Below are 17564 nucleotides of genomic sequence, written 5' to 3'. Positions count from 1 at the left end.
TCATTCATTATGAAACGCCTGCTCACAATTTGTGGGTAGAGGGTTATGTAATTACTTCAGCAGGATCTTTGATCCCATCTCTTAGTTTAAATGATGGTGCTATCGCAAATGTAAGCTGATAATAAATGACCACATCCAGCATAGCCCTGCCATGGAATATACATTTATACAGTGGTAGGTTCTCTTGATCTATATCTCTTTAACAGATTAACAGAGGCAGATATTTAGACGTCTCTGGGCAATCGTTTTAGGAGACACAGTCTTGTTTTGAATTTAATTAGTTGATTAACTCAATTAACAAAAAAAAAAGAAAGAAAGAAGGAAAAATTACATAAAGAATAAAAACATCTTTCCAAAGCAACAAATGGAAGGAAATGTAAGAATACTTTAAGGTCTAAATGAGAGGACACCAATGAATCATTGTATAATGAATCATTGCACATAAGATAACAAATACTTGCTTACAGATCGGAGTCAGATCTCCTGTACACAGTAAGGAAGAAATCAATTCTCCTTCCAGTGTGCCACTCAGTAAACAAAGAGCATGGGACTGAAAATGTATTAAAGAAATTCAATAAATCTTTTACCCCAAGCAGTTTCTCAGATAATGATTCACCAGATTACCTTTTTTTCCTCAGATCTTACTTTTATGCCATACCACAGCTCAAAAACTACGCAAGCTCAGGTGCATTAATCAAAATACAATACCAAAGAAAGAGTATATAAAATGCACCTAAACCCGGAAGGAATAAACTAGAAATGTTCACGCAATAGCAAATAAACTTGTTGTTTCACCTGTGACTTTATTTACTTTTTAGGAAATAAAAAGTATTTATTTTATTTTTATTATTTTTTTTAATTTTATTTGCAACACATTCCAAAAAAAACAGTCGGCAGAATAAAGTTTACCACAATATTCCATTGCCTTTCCATTGATTAACACTGTATAATTATTCAGAGACTGTTTGAAAGCTGATATTTGCTATTTTTCCATGTAATAAATCTTCAGTTTGAGTTTACAGACAGTCATAGGTCTACATTCTGAGTTTTTAATTATATTATGTGCTGTAGGCAGTGGTGGACAAAGTACACAAACCATGTACTTGAGTAAAATACAGAAACTCAAGGTAAAATATTACTCCAGTAAAAGCAGAAGTCCTCACGGTGATCCCCACTCGAATAAAAGTACAAAAGTATTTACCCTCAGATGTAATTCGAACGTACTTTTACGTATCGAACATAAAAGTACCATGATGTATTATGGCTCTAATGTCCTATTATAATTTTGTAACTATTACATACACCCAAGGTGCTGAGTTTAAGAAGATGAAATTCAACCCTAGTGGTCTGATAGTGTAATTGACGCAGACTCAAAAGAATAATCTTCACAATGGCGTAGGACACTTGTGCATAACAGTTTTTTACTCATTTAGGAACACTAGGCAAGATTTTTTTTTCTGCTCCTGGGGCTCCTCCTAGTACAGTTAAATTTTACAGCACTGAACTGAAATTGGTAGGGAGGGTAAAGTAAAAGGGTGGTTTCCTACCCTCCTCCAAAATGTACAAAGTGCAGTTTCGGCAGTGCTGAGCCGAGAGTAGCAATGATAGAGGTTCTATTCTCCCTATCACATGTCAGTGAAGCAGTACAATGATTTTGTATTTTTAAGGCAAAAAATATTACATAGTGTTCCTTTAAGCTCTGTTTTGTCTACATATTTGCAGAGCATAATTTGAGTTATTTGTGCAATTCTGAGACACCTGTTTCTTAAAAAGGCTGCGATTCAGACGTTTTGCCTGATACTCATTTTTGTTGTTTGGACTTGTTTATGTCTGTATTGGCTCATGGGTTTTGGAATATTTCTTCTGGTTTAGACCTCGCTTCACGAATTGTGTTTAATAAATCTCCAACTGACTCTCACCTTTAGTGAGTGATTTATGACATCTACAGATCCGTAAACTGCGTTTATGATTGAATAGTACTTAGCTACTGATGACTCAAATACAGTCGGTACAAATAAATTTGTTAATTCATAACGGTTATAAGAAATTACAGTTATTACGTACAGTCTCAAACTCGCACAACAGTTAATAAAAACAAAGTCTATATTTGGTATCATTGGTTTTAATCGGAGAAACATTTTAACTTGTTTTTAGCACAGCGACTGTGTTATTCGTCTCTTAGCAACAGGCTTGCACTGAGAGCTGTGTGGAGCAGGGAGATCTGCTCAGGCATGTTACGGTTTTATTCACACATAAACCAAAATAAATGGCAGACTTCCATAATGTAGTGGAGTAAAAAGTAAGATAAGTGACTTCAAAATGTAGTGGAATTATAGTAAAAAGTTGCCCAAAATGGAAATACCTCAGTAAGGTACAGATACAGTAAGTACGGTAATGAATTTACTTCGTTACTGTCGACCACTGGTTGTAGAGGGTGAAATATGCAGCAGTCACTTTGAACTACTGTAATATTCACTGGTTCATCTTTTGTAAAAGTGACAAGCCTTGTCCCAGACTTACTCCCAAAAGACAAGGCCTTTCCCGGACACAATTGTTTCCACAATGTTTCCTGTATAAAATGGCCACTGTCCCATTTTGTTTGAAGCTTATTTATCAGTTTCAGAATGGTGGTATGTTTAAACAGCACAGCAAAGACTACACACTCTTTGTCCTGTATTTGGGTAAATAAAAGTCAAATGGATTTACTAATTTCTGTTTCTGATTGACCAACTGTCCCAGCACTTTTGGACAGGATCCTCCAAAGAACGCATTTTGAAGGAATCCTACTGCAATCCTGAATATTTATGCAATTAGGACATCCGAACAAAGGCATGTTTCACTGAGAAAATTCACTTAGGAGACCACAAGTCACGAGTCTTTAGTTACTATCACTTGGACAGTTTTCTGTCCTTCCTTTGGCTGTTATGATCTTTGTTTGCTTTGTACAGTAGGCCAGAGTTTAGGTCTGTTTAGTTAAGGGACAAAGCGCCCCCTGTTGGTACATATAATGAACTCAACTTCAGGCCAAGAGTTTGTTTGTATGCTCGCTTATTTATAAAGTAACAGATAAAACATTGCTAGATTGAATCTGATTTGTGTTCACTGATGGCTATGATGTAAATAAGTATGCAATAAATGTATTGGTAATGATAAATGTAGGCTGACTACACATACTCTTTTCACTGGACACATTCTATTTTGGGACTTGCCCCTGGCCGGGATTTCTAAATGATCAAATATGTTAATTATTCAAGGGGTCAGAGAGAGAATAAAATTGGGACAGACTTTTTGTGTCTATATGTGTACGACACCATGGCTTAAACACCATTCAGTGTGGTTTTCACACAAGCACCAATAAATATTTCAGTGTTTTACTAAAGCCTTTCTTTTTCTTTTTATCATCACTAAAACATGTCTAAATAAGTACGTTTTACAGGTAGAAGCTAAAAAATGATTGACATTTAATGTAAGATGTAATGTAATTGTATTTCATTTCAAGTGATGAGAGTTTTCTCTGTTAAATGTTCTCACAGTGTCAGGAAAATCCACAATTTATTATTATTATTATTGTTATTAGAAACAGAAGGCTTTGAGAGGTGATGAATTTACTAAACCTGTGTCTGTTTGAAGACTCCTCGGCTGAAGTCAGTGTCGAGATATGTCACTGTGAAACAGCAGAGGGAGCTAAAACTGCAGGAGTTTCTCTCCCTTGGTGGATTATCCATGCACATAAAAAATTGTTTGTACTGTCCCTATTTAACAGCCCGAGAGATCCTTTTTGGGAAAGAACACTACAAACACAAATATATTAAAGCTACTGCTCTTTCAAGTAATTCAGGGTGTATAAAGCAGCCTTTTGAGACTTGAAGATTTGTGAAATGAAATTCCACTCTTGGCTGTCCTGGGTAGAGGTATTTTTCTGCCCTACCTTTCTGCCTGAAGGATTTGCTTTGAATAATAGTGCTGTGGTCAGTGCACGGTCAAGGCTGACTTGCTCTTGTCTCACATAATGTTCTCTTCAACCCACATAATCCCCTCCCAGCCCAGCATTTTATGAGGCAAGTAGCCCTTTGCTGCCTCCACTGAACCTTAGCCCATAACGAACAGTCTCACTGAGAAAGACTCAAAAATGTAAAAATTGCACTTTTAAGGCTGGGTTAATGGACAGTGATTAAGCCTAGTCTTAGGCTAAACTGTTGTTTCATTGTTAAAACTCCTGTTTATTCCAGGCTTAGGTCTATCTGAGAAAAGTCTTTGGAAAAGTGTGGTGTCCACACACATCAAGCTCTGATGTTTTACAATACTGCATGCATGAAACTCCACACTAATCTCTGTAGATCAGCACATTTTAACTATGTAAAATGTCTTTCTCTTTACTGCCAGTAGACATCCAGACAAACAAAGGTGTGTTTTGCCTAATTATTTACTAAGGGGTCAATCTGTAGTCATTAGCCATTAGTTCACATAACAATTTGAGTGATGTGCTCTTTCCAAATACACAAATGACCTCATTAATCAATTGTGTGTATCTTGCATAGTAGGGGCCTATACATTATAAGTGCATTTCATACAAGGAAACAAAAGATAACTCACAGTTTTCCTCATTAAAAAAACAACAATGTCCTTTGTGGCTGTTTATTTCTTATATTTAATGTTTGGTCTTCATCCAGTTTTGCTATCAGAGCAGAGAGAACAGTGTGTAACAGGTAAACTTCAGGGAACCTATTGGATTGTAATTAGAGATTGTAATATAATGGAATTATATTGTATTGGAATCTAAAGTCACAAAGTGATTTAAAAATTTTCTCTTGAAACCTCAGGATCATTTTATTATAACTTTTACAATTAAATGATACAGTTAGTGAACTTTAGTGGACTCGCTATGAAGGAAATAGGACTTGATATGATCTTGATATTTTTATTTAGATCATTTCCCCTGGAGCTTATCTAAATATTCATGAAAATTGATCTTCTCTTTAAAATCATAAAAGCACTGCTGCCTCAGCTTTCATTCACTGGCACCACAGTGATTTACAAGCTATACATATTATATGCGAGGAAGATTTCAATCCATCTGCTTGGTTAATTTCTCCTGACTGTGCAATGTTTTATGGTTTTATTGGAGGTCCAAGCACATTATCCTGGAAACCTGTTTATATTTGTGAGCATATTTCTTATTATAAATTACGCATTATATTATGGTGTCAATTACATATTTATGGAAATTTTTATCTCAAGAGCATATGGATGTTTAGGACAAGTGTCATCTGATTTTCAGAGTCTGAATGTATTGGCTCATGTAAATGTAAATGTCAACAAAGGTATTATTCAGAATTTTGAGACAAAGGAACGACTGAATTGTCCATTCGGAACAGATGTGTTCCTATTGTTTGTGAGGGAAGAATGTGTGAGATTTGTCTATCACTAAAGGCTTAGGAACAATGCCCAGGAGCCACACATGAGCAGAGAATAACAGCCTGCAGCTTTAGATAACACTGAATAAGATGAAAAGACTACTGCAATATTGAATGGACTTAATACTGATTCATGTAAAGTACCTTACATCAATAAAGTGAGTAGTGTATGTGTTTGTTTTTGTAGGGAACTGAAATAGATAGATTTTTAACACATGGCTGGCATCCACTCATATCTCAACACTTCTCAATTACTATCTACCAATTACATCTGTGCCATATAGCTAATAATAAAACAGAAAAAAACTATCATTCTACAGTGAAGGGAACCTAGTATGTAGACCATTTGTTTTGCTCAGTAATGACACCTAAATAATTTGAATTTTAAAGAAATGTCTGGATGAACTTTAAGAATTTGAGAATGCAGTTATGAGTAATTAGAGGCAGCAGTGCTGCTGGAGTTTTGTTACTGCTGGATTGACAATTGTCCAGTTCGCAAATCATTCACCCTACAGTGACCCGTGACTACTGGTTAAGTAGATACTACAGGAGAACCAACACAAACTGTCACTGACTGTTATCTCCAGCAGCACTGTTGTGTCTGATCCACTCATAGCACACCATGCACGCTAACAAACCACCACCAGATCAGTTTTACTGCGGCACTGAGAATGATTCACCACCCAAATTATTATACCTGCTGTCTGGTTGTCCTTACCATTAAACAACAGAATGAGGGTTGACAATTTTAGCAGAGCAACAGCGGAACTACTTTCTGTATTCTAGTTAAATAGACACTGAATGGTGTAAAAATATGGAAGTTATTTTTAAATCATTTTAAATCATTTTTAGATCTGTGGTCCATTTTATCAGCTCTTCTGAACATATAGGTGCTCGCTTTGTTTTTCTGCAACATTCTGCTATATTCTGTGCTACTAATCTTGTTTAAACCCCAAATGTTCTTTGTGCACTGCAGCATTGCCTCTCTTCAACCGTGTAGGTTATATTTTAAAAATGACTGTAGTAAAACTGGATTGAAATGAGATGAAGCATGGTGAGATCATGGATACAGCATTTTAGCAGGCTGTAAATGCTATTACTTGTCACTTTGCACTCATTGCTTTTCCAGTGCATTCAGAGCAGTGTAGGCTGTGTCCTTCAGGTGATATTGAGTGAGTGTGATGTAGCTAGCTGCTGATTTAAGTCAATACACTCCTCTCCCTCCCCTCTGTGCCTATCAGCCCCTGTGCAATCCAAATCAATTTGGCTCACAGTGGAAATGTGATGAGCAATATCTTGTACATCTATCAGCAAAACATATTTTGATATACTGTCAATTAGAGAGATTCAGGTACTATGAGGAAACAAACAGAATTTTAGAAATGTAATCAGTATGTATTGCTCCATAGTGGACAGGATTGTTTCTTTCAATCCTGTATTAACATGGACCATATGTTTACCAGATTGTAATATATTACCAGATTGTAAACAGCCATCAATCTGTAATGCTTCTTTAACAAATCTCCTCCCAAAATACACTTCCAAACATTTGTATGCACTCTTTATAATCAGTGAATCCAGCTACTTCAAGGTGAACTCATTTTGGACACAGACATTCAGCATGAAATAAATTGGATATGCAGAGAGCTTAATGTTAACATTCTCAAAGCCAAGCACACACTTCGAGGGTATAAAGCTCCCACCTTTGTGTTGGGAACAGTGGAATTAAGTTCTGTGGAGTCATGAAACAATAATCAGTTCTTCTGGGATGAGTTAATAGGTGTTTGAGATCCAAAATTAATCAACCAGCATCAGTTATTGACCTCAGTATTGCCCTCATTGCAGAATGTCATCAAATTCTCTCAGCAGTGTTCCAATACCTATTGTGAAGCTTTTCCAGAAGAGTAAGCTGCTAATTCAGCAAAGGGGTACAAACTGCCTTATTTTAAAAATCAAAACAGATTTCTCTGTTGTGCAGCTTTGTGTCTCATGTTTAATTTTATTTAATATGTCAGCCCAACCACAACAGAGCTGAACTAGGGCTATACAGTTTAAATAAACATGATAAATATATGTGGTTGATGTGGTATGGCTGATTTGCATAAGACCACACTGGGGCAGAATCTGAGTTTACAGAGATGGCAGTAAACATGTTTGGTGTACAGCTAGATGCCTTCAAAAAGTTTCATTTGGGTTCCATATAGTTTTAATATTATATTACTGATGGTTGTGTTTCATATTGATGCTGTACACTATGGCTATAGTATTTCCTGTTCAGTAGATTAATGTCCTTTGTGCTGCATTTTGTTAAACCTAAGTAACTGAATTGTTGAGGGAGTGAGTCTATTTATTTCATTTTCACCATCAGGGGCACGCACTCACAACAGCCTTCTGGGACACTTGGTTCCCTTTCTGCAAGTGTGCATTAGACAAGACGAATTTGACAAATTAACCACTATCCACTACCACTACAGTCTTTTAATATTTTACACATAAACCAGTCATAAATGTATCATAAGATGGAGACAAAAATACAGTTTTTTCTTCTTCTTCTTCTAGTAGATATTGTTTGTAAAGTTGTGTATTTGAAATTGCTTAAGTTGGGAAAGTTAGTGCGATTTTAGTTTGGTGTTAAAGTTTCTTGTCTGTATACGTCACAACTGTGTGACGTCATTTTTGACATATCCCCTATTTCTGACGCATTGTGTGGCTCTGCTGCTATAAAAAACTATGTATAAGTAATGGTATAAGTGTTGGCCAATTCTGTTTCCTAGCTTCTGACACAAAAGCGTACACTTCAAAGAGGGCCTTAGGACATAGAGCAAGATGTGGGACAGAAACCAAATGTGAATGACAGTGAGTTATAAGCCAGCTCACAGGAAGTGCTATGCAATTAATAATGTCCCTTAATTATTTTTCTTACACACTGTGAAGGGGCGATTAGGACTTTCTTGCAACATTCCATGTTCTCTCACCATTAGTAATTTGGCTTCTCAAAATTTTTTTATTCTTTTTTTTTCTTCACCCTCATTGAGAACCCCAGTCACTTGATAGGAAATGTTATCTTCTATTTACACATAAGCCAATCTGCAACTTTTTCTGAGTGTGTGTGGTGCTGAGGTTATCTGAATTTTTAGGTAGGGTGTTCCTTCTGACTGTATGCCTTAAGTGGCAACTCATTGCAGGAATGATCCACACACTGTCGGAGATGTTCCACTCCAGGAGAAGTAACTAAAAGAGAACAAGCTATTTCTCCAAATTGGGAACACCACATCAGTCTCTTGGAAAAAAAGTTGGGACAGTCTGATGAATTCAGCTTTTAGTAAATGGCTGAAAAAAAAACAGTCTGTGTCCGCTGCTGATAATGAATCTGTGAAACTAGTTTTCTCTACCGTGGTAGAATTTTCTTAAATATCTGACTTTTTTTCTTCACCATCTTTGAGAACCTTAGTCAATTGATAGAAAAAGTTATGTTTGAACATAAGACAATAAACCTTTTCCTCCAAATGTGATTTGGGTGAGCTTTCTGATTGCATGCCATTAGCTCTACCCAGTGAGGGAAAGGCCAGTGGGACTACTTACTGCTGGTCTGCTCAGCCCTCTTTTAGTCAGAGAGGCTAGCTGGCCAGCCTGAATTTGTCTTGTTCTTTGTGCTCTCTGGGCCAGAATGCATTGCTGTTTCTGTGTGGACCAGAGAAAGAGATGAGTCAGAGAGGTGAGCTCAGCTTTTGGGAAATGGTTGAAAAAGCAGTCTGTGTTCTCTGCTGATACTTAATAAGTGGACTAGTTTTCTCTATCGTGGTAGAATTTTCAAAAATATCTGACTTATTTTTGTTCAAAAAGCCAGTTTCAGTAACCGAGGATCAGAACGCCAGGGGCCCCGACCCCCACGACCCGGACCCGGATAAGCGGTGGATAATGGATGGATGGATGGATGGATGGATCTGATTTATTTGCATAAAGGCAATATCACTTAACATAATTTGTTGAGTCAACATAGTTCTTTTTCCCTTAAAATTAAATTTTTAAGTTAAGGTAAATAAGTCACAATTCAATTCTAACTGAATTTTATAGTTGCATGCAATTATAACTCGACAGCAATTTAATTAAACTAAAATCCCCTAGTTTAAACAGCTTGATTACATTAAAACATGAATAGAATTGCCCTGTTCAGTTAAAATGGTTTTGATTTTTTTAAAATTTAACTGTGTAGTTTATATAACTTAATCACAATTAAATTACTAAAACATGTATTTTAGCCAAATTGATTTTAATTAATTTCAAAGTCCATAGCTGATTTCTCTTCATATTAAATGTGACTGACTTTAAGTCCTAAGTTAACACATTCAGACGTTCTATAGATTATTTACATTATTTGTTACAATGACGCTCAGTTACTGGTAGCTCATTAGGGAAAAAAGGCAATTCAACTGCAAGTTTTTCATGCATTTAATAACCAGGCCAAGCATGAAATGGTTTAAATCAATCCAAACTGCAAGTTACTACACTCTAAAAAAATATTTGTTAACTTAACTTTATAATTTAACTCGGTTAAGTTATAAAGATATGACATGTTAAGTTAATTCAACTTAATGAACTGATTTTAGTTCATATATCACTGTGAATTTAATTTGAACTGTTTGTTTCAAATATTTTTGGGCATATAACATTTATTTTAGACAACATTGGGAAAAAAAGGTATTCTATCAATTTTCAGATAGTTCATTTAACATGACACAAATCATTTTCTCAAATTACTTTACTGAGTTTATATAAGTTTAACAAAATAACATTTCATGACCTATTCAATTAAACATTCTTAAAATGATTCTGAAATGAGAAATACATTTTTGTTAACATTATTTATTAACAAAATCCACTATTTCCATTCAGTTAGATCAACAATGTGGAAAGGTCAAGGGTTTGCTGTAAAACACACAAAGCAAAATTTAAACAGTAGCCTACCTTTACATAGTACAACTACAGTTCCTGTTAATTCACAGTGTAGGTTCAAGAATGGCTTCACATCAGTATACCATATAACTTTTGCGCTTCCATTAATTGGCTGAAGCAAATAAAGTGTAAAAACACTGAACGATGGTACAATCTCCAACTACAAAAAGAAAATAGGAAGACATTGTATTCATCTGACTTCAGCTCTGTAAGGTATTAATAAACATGTGTGAACATGACCTAAAGAGAAAGTGCCAGAGAGAAGGATAATACTTCAAGCTATTCAGGGTGAACAGTCTTGTTTTACACACTTTAAAGTTTGTGCTCAGTAACACCCCCGTATATACTACCTTCCGATGAGCACCTGAACGCAGTGTAAGCATAATTTAATCAACTTCAAAATCAAAAATACAGTTATAGTTTGTAACAATGTTGATTCATAGCAGAGTCAAACAGCCAGCATACACTGAAAAAATGTAATTGGGCCAACTTCTACTAATTACTTTAATTTGTTACACCTAAATTTATCAGGTTTTTCTCAGGTTATATTTATGATTTAGTTTAAATCCACTTTTAGATTTAATGTGAATCAAAGTATTTCTTTACAAGTACAAAAATTGTACTTTCTCATAAAGTAAAGAGATTATTTGCAATAAAGACCACATGTTTTTCACTTTGTTACAACTTACTTTTTTACTTTGGAAAATCCTTTTATATAATATTTTTTTCAAGTATAGTTTTACTTTTAAATAAACTAATAAAAATAGTCTAGTCTTGTTACAGGTCATTTTATTAGCTTTTTTCAAGTTAATTACTAACCAATATGTCTAATTTCACCTTAATCAATCTATTTTCTGTAGTCCCAAGCCTAAAACGTACAAAATACAAGTCAATAATGTATATTTTTATTCCTCACAACTCAAAATCCACAAACAAAATTTACATTAGCTTTGATATGAAAGTAGAATTTTCACTTTAGTTATAACTAAAACAAGTTTGCTATTCAATGTTCACTTATTTGCAACAAAAAAAACAGGAATATTTAGGCACCATAATGTTTTTATTTATTTATTTTTATAAAAATCTTTATTTAGATTTTTTATTCTTTTCTGCATATACTTACACATCAAAACAATAAATAAAATATGTGTATAGTAAGAAATCAATATTAGGTATGTCCCAAAAAGTTTTATGTTTTTTTTTTTTTTTATTTCCCTCTCTTTGGCTGTACCCACAATTACCGCTTGCTCCTTCGAAAAGGTGCAACATTGGCTTGTGTTTGAGTTTGGCTTTATATGCACAGCTGAAGCTGGTCGGTGCTGATTGTTGCTAAGGATTCTGGGAATTTGAGTCCTGAGAACCAGAACCTCCAGCTCTTCCCCTGCAACGGCCAGGCTCCCTGCTGGTGGCTGGCTGCATCCACCGAACTCTAACAAAGACCATATATTTTCAAATATATTGAAATCCATCCATCATCTGTAACCGCTTATCCAGTTCAGGGTCACGGTGGGTCCAGAGACTACCTGGAATCATTGGGCACAAGGCAGGAACACACCCTGGAGGAGGCACCAGTCCTTCACAGGGCAACACATATATTTGGACACTTTTGAGTCGCCAATCCACCTACCAACGTGTGTTTTTGGACTGTGGGAGTAAACCGGAGCACCCGGAGGAAACCCACGTGGACACAGGGAGAACATACCAAACTCCTCACAGACAGTCACCCAGAGCGGGAATCAAACCCACAACCTCCAGTTCCCTGGAGCTGTGTGACTGTGACACTACCTGCTGCACCACCGTGCCACCCCAGTATATTGAAATATTTTTTCCTTTTCTAAAGCTAAAGTGATTAAAGCAAAACTACTTACCAGATAATCCTTGACAACGCTGTCCACATCTTCCCCAATGTACACAATACGACAGACACTTTCGTTTCAAACTGACTTCCAGGCTCTAGGAAAAAACAAAAATCAACTTCACATTAATGTTGAAATTAATTTTTAAATTCTGCAAACCATTTACATTTTTATACTAGTCACCATTATGCAATCACACATTTATGTAACATTTGTCTTGGTTTTGAAAAAAAAATCATTTATTAAAAAACATACAAAAAAAAAATACTATCACATTGAATTTGACAGTGCCCTCATTACAGCCATTTCCCTGGAGCAGACTTTACTTGAACAAATCATATCACCTTTTTGTAGCATTGTGATACTTCATGATCCTTGATAGCCTCCAGTAAAAAGTTTTGTTCCCACAATAAAGCTATTAGTCTGGTTTCTGTCGGGAACCTGCCACTGAAAATGGGAGCAAAACATTGACTGCATGCAATAAAAACACATGAGGCAAATGGAATTATATTTCATATTACAACTGTGTAGAGGATCAGAAGCAGTGCTTATTAAATACTCAAATACTTATAATAATTTGCAAGCAAATATTTGTGGTAGTGTCAACCATATTCTTTAAAATGCTGCATATCTCTTTGGGTTTGTCATTCCTTTTTAAACATATATGCAAATGTTTGCAGTTGTTTGTTTTGGGACTTACCAAAATCAGCATTATGGTTCCAAGGTAGACCTTGTCAGAAAAGAAGAGCTAAATGAGAGATTGGTTAGAACTGTTAGCAAAATCCATAAACAGTAAAGATTTCAATTTATTAACTAGGAATTACACTTACTGGTGGCATAATGTAAACTGCATCTTTCATTAATCAGTAACATTACTCACTGTCTAGTACTTCGTCCATTCTCATTGCTTATTATACATACGAACAATAGTATTCATAGAATTTCACAATATTTACTCACAATCAGGACACAATGGTTAATGGTCCATTTTGCCCCAAAACTTAAATGAAAACTCATTCTAATGAAACGTAGTATTATAATAATAATTACAATACATACATACATTTTATGGGGCTGCACGGTGGTACAGCAGGTAGTGTCACAGTCACACAGCTCCAGGGACCTGGAGGTTGTGGGTTCGATTCCCGCTCCGGGTGACTGTCTGTGAGGAGTTGGTGTGTTCTCCCTGTGTGGGTTTCCTCTGGGCGCTCCGGTTTCCTCCCACAGTCCAAAAACACACGTTGGTAGGTGGATTGGTGACTCAAAAGTGTCCATAGGTATGTGAGTGAATATGTGTGTGTGTGTGTTGTCCTGTGAATGACTGGCGCCCCCCCCAGGGTGCATTCCCACCTTGCACCCATTGATTCCAGGCTCTGGACCCACCGCAACCCTGAACTGGATAAGCAGCTACAGATAATGAATGAAAAACATACATTTATGCATTTATTATAAGATTATAACATTATTATACATTATTATCATAGGGCATATGATATGGCAAAAATACATTATCATGATTCTTTGATTGCATGATCACGATCTCAATTCTTTTTTATGCTGTTTATGCTGTGTTAACACCCTAACACTCAATTTTTTCAAATTACACAATTTTATGAAGTAATGTTACTGAAAAGCCTTCAGAATTTTTAAAGATATTGAAATGAATCTTTAGTGGTCATGATCAAAACAACAAAACATTTTAGGCACTTTTCTAAATTTAATTTGGAATCTTCTTTGAAATCTTCTTTTGGATTCTTCAAAGACCCCAACATCTCCATAAGGAAAATGATTAATTTTACTGCAGAAAACAAATGTATTATCTAAGCTTAATGGCAACATTTTACATTTTAACTTCCTTGACAAATGAATCTCATGCACCTCTCCAAATTGCTTTTTACCCTCTCCAAACAGGAACACCTCGAATAATTCTTCTTCTTCTTATTATTTTTTTTTGTTTGTTTGTTTCTAACCCAGTACTCTTCCCCTTTAAGGCCAGACTTGCTGAAAGGAGGGAGCTTTCTTTGATTGGCACCTCCCTCACTCCCCTCCTGTGTTTAAATGGTCTCAGTAGGGAAAGGGCAGACAGTGAAAGGGATCTAAGCTTTGAAAACGTATTTATTGTTTTGATTGTTGTTTATTTTGATTGCTGTTGCCATATGAAACTGTCTGCATCATCTCTCGTGGTGCGTGTTAAGTGCAGAAGCTTGGTTGCTTCCCCGCATCCTTGGTTGAGCATCTCCCCTGACTGGTCTACAGACTGACAACATGTCGTGAGACATGAGAGCCCAAGCTACACGGCCATAGCGGAGATCCACAGGGAACATATTTAAACTATTTATTTATTTCTTTTGCTGTATATTATTTTTAACTTTTTTTCTTTCTTTTTGCAAGTCATCTTTACAGAAACATGAGGACTGACTCAAATTTGGTCCTGTTTTGTAGGGGACAACCAACGTAAGCACTGGTATCCTTTGTGTGTTTGTGGGCTCTTCGGGCTTCGTGATGGTCCATTCTTTTTTTTTCATACAAGAGAGCTCGTGTATGTTTGCTCAAATGGGAACTATAAGTACCAGTACTGAGAACTTCATTTTAATGTGACTGTTTCTATGAAGTGGTCACTTACTTAAGGTGGAAGCATAAATAAAATGGCTGATTTATTTTAAGGTGGCCTGCAAAATACATTGGCAGACTTTTTAAGATGGTATTAATTTTAAAGTGAACGTTTATATGAAGTGGTCACCTAATTAAATGGCTGATTTTTAAGGATTTTTTAAAGCAGCATATAAACTAACGTTACAACGATGCTATAGCAATACGTGACAAGCCAAATCCAAAATTTGTTTCCCTCTCTAGTTTTCTCTTTTCAGTTTTGTCACACAATAACTAAGGTGCACAAAGAAAAGTACCTACATTGCTACGCTTGCAGATAAATTTGTTAAAGTGTAAACACGCGTAAGCACTGCTGAGAGAGCTCGTTTGACCCTGTACCAGCTGTCTACTTTCCTGTCCGACTGGCAGAATGGCTTTATGATAACAGCGCCTCGTTTGCACTCCGTCATTGTTGCCTTATTTTAATTCCCACCTGTTTTCCCACAAGCTACTCCTCCTACTCTACGATTGGCTGATACTTTATTCACTATCTTGTGGATGGCCTGTCATAGTGAATGTGAAATACTAGCCAACGCTATCCTACAACGAGGAGCAATAGCAGCCAATCTCAGCGCAGGAAGGGCGGGGCCTTTCTGAAAACGGGTGTGGACACAAACAGAGCGCCTCCCGCGGAACGCTGGCAGGGGCGGTGACGTCACTGGTCGAGAGCGAACGGCGCTGAGGGAGCGTTGAGCAGGAGCCGCCTGGGTCGCACACTGAACACAAAACACTGGACCGCAGCGAAACAGACAGAAACACGGATTTATATTCACCGCGGGTGTGTTCCTGAAGAGTTCAGCCAGCGGACGGGGCTGGTTCTAACGCGCTTAAACCGCCTGTGAAGCCGAACTGAGAGCAGTTACTCGAAGGTAAGAAAGAGGTGAAATCAAACAGTTTGAAGCTCACTGAAGTTCCCTGCTCGAGCTTTAGACACGGGTTAAGTATTAGTGCTGAGTGCTCGGGTAAGTGAATGAAAGTACGCTCTATTTCGAAAACAAACTGCCCATAAAAGGCTTCTGTCGGCAAACCACTTTTAGTCCTCGCTGCTCTGTCGATGTCTTTGGTGTTTTGTGTTTTTTACTACAGCAGACTGCTTTTCTCACAGCGTGGTAAACGGCTCTCATAACACAGTGGTGAAGTGACACATTCTGAAACACAGAAGACTGTAAAGTGCCTTTTTGATTTTATATTTAATTTGTTTCTCGCTCTTTCTCTGAATGGAGCACTGTTAGAAATAGAGAGCTTGCTGGATGTCAAGCAGCCAATTGTCATACACTGTTCACTCTCTCCTTTCCCCAGAGCAGGTCTTCCAGTATTTCACTGTCTGAACTGAGCTCACAGAAAGCTTTTCCAGATCCACAGAGTGGATGCCACTCTGTTGAGATGAATTTGACGTAGAAGAAATGTAAATTTTACTGCTAGTTTTTAATAGACCTTTTCCCATTACAGCATGGAATGTTCTAGTAAAGGTCTGGTTAGAAATCTGCATATTACACAGCTGTTCCTCTGAATGTGTTCTAGACTACAGTTCACTGTGGAGTTAATATAAAATCACATGAAAACCATTGTCTTAAATAGCTCCTAACTTTAATTTTGTCAGTAAAGGACATTGTGTGTTTTTCTGCCTCAGAAATATTTATAATTCAGGTTTGACCACATCAAAGATTGTCTCTTAAAATAAACCAGGGTGTTTTTGCAACTGATATTTGTAAATAATATCTGTTCTGATTAGGTATTGTATCACATAGTGCACAACATGTTGTTTAATGTAATTATACAGAAGTTAGTTCTGACCTAGTAATTTGATTGGATGAGAGAGTCCATGAGCTGTGGATATAGAGGATTGAAACTTTTAGCTCTACATATCTTTCCCGTTTACATGACGGTTAAAGCAGTATCACGAGAAGGAGTTGTAAGGGCACTCTACAGCATCCGGGTGGGTTTAAAAACCATTGTACCTATAATTATATTATATTGTACGACTAATTTTAGTTATATCGGATAGACATTAGCTGGTCTGTGGTAATATAGACCTACACAAAGTAGCAATCTGATGTACAGGAACATTTGTGTGTTGTTTGTTAACAGTCTGGTTCTTGTTCAGTAGTGCAATAAATTGTGTTGGTCAGGACACATGAATGGTTATATAAGCAAAATACACATTATTTGTTGGTTATTACTATTAATTAATAAAAGACACTTGTTGGACTGTAGAACAGTATAAAAGTATAAAATAAAACACTCAAGATGGAGCTGTTATGAATATCCACATGTGATTTTCTTTGTTACTTGTCCCAAGGCAGAATCACAGCCATGCTTATAATCGGTATATCGGCTTTTCCTCTCCGAAAGGCACTGGCTTAATCTGTGAAGGTGCATGGTATCATATCTATGGTCAGGTGGGAGATTAGTGGATAGCTTAATAAAGAATTGTAAAATTTATAATGTGATTTCATTCATGTTTAATAAGCAAAGAGTTTCACATGACATTTTTATTGTATTTGCAGATCTGAATAACAGTTTACGTAAGAGCCAGCATATGAGCTAATGACATGCCATTAAATAGGGGCTCTCTGCCTGTTTGCTGCATGAATTGGAGTGAAAAGTATAACTAATAGCTGTTTGCAGTGTTTACATACTAGTCTACATCATATTTATTTATTTCAAGAATGTAAGGGAAGTCCATTTTCCA

General features: G+C 36.4%; 1 protein-coding gene across 2 annotated transcripts in view; it reads left to right on the top strand.

Annotated features, from left to right (window-relative positions):
* The first annotated feature begins 15569 nt into the window (after nucleotides 1-15569).
* Nucleotides 15570-17564, top strand: part of nck2a (NCK adaptor protein 2a) — a 55923-nt gene continuing 53928 nt past the window's right edge. For both annotated transcript variants that reach the window (XM_066641401.1, XM_066641402.1), the window contains exon 1: nucleotides 15570-15741. The gene's annotated coding sequence lies outside the window, so the exon portion shown is untranslated. The remainder of the gene's footprint in view (nucleotides 15742-17564) is intronic.

This window comes from Hoplias malabaricus, chromosome 12 (assembly GCF_029633855.1).
Source record: "Hoplias malabaricus isolate fHopMal1 chromosome 12, fHopMal1.hap1, whole genome shotgun sequence".
Lineage (NCBI taxonomy): Eukaryota > Metazoa > Chordata > Actinopteri > Characiformes > Erythrinidae > Hoplias > Hoplias malabaricus.
The sequence above is the reverse complement of the archived record's forward strand: the minus strand, read 5'-3'. Positions and strand labels throughout refer to the sequence as shown.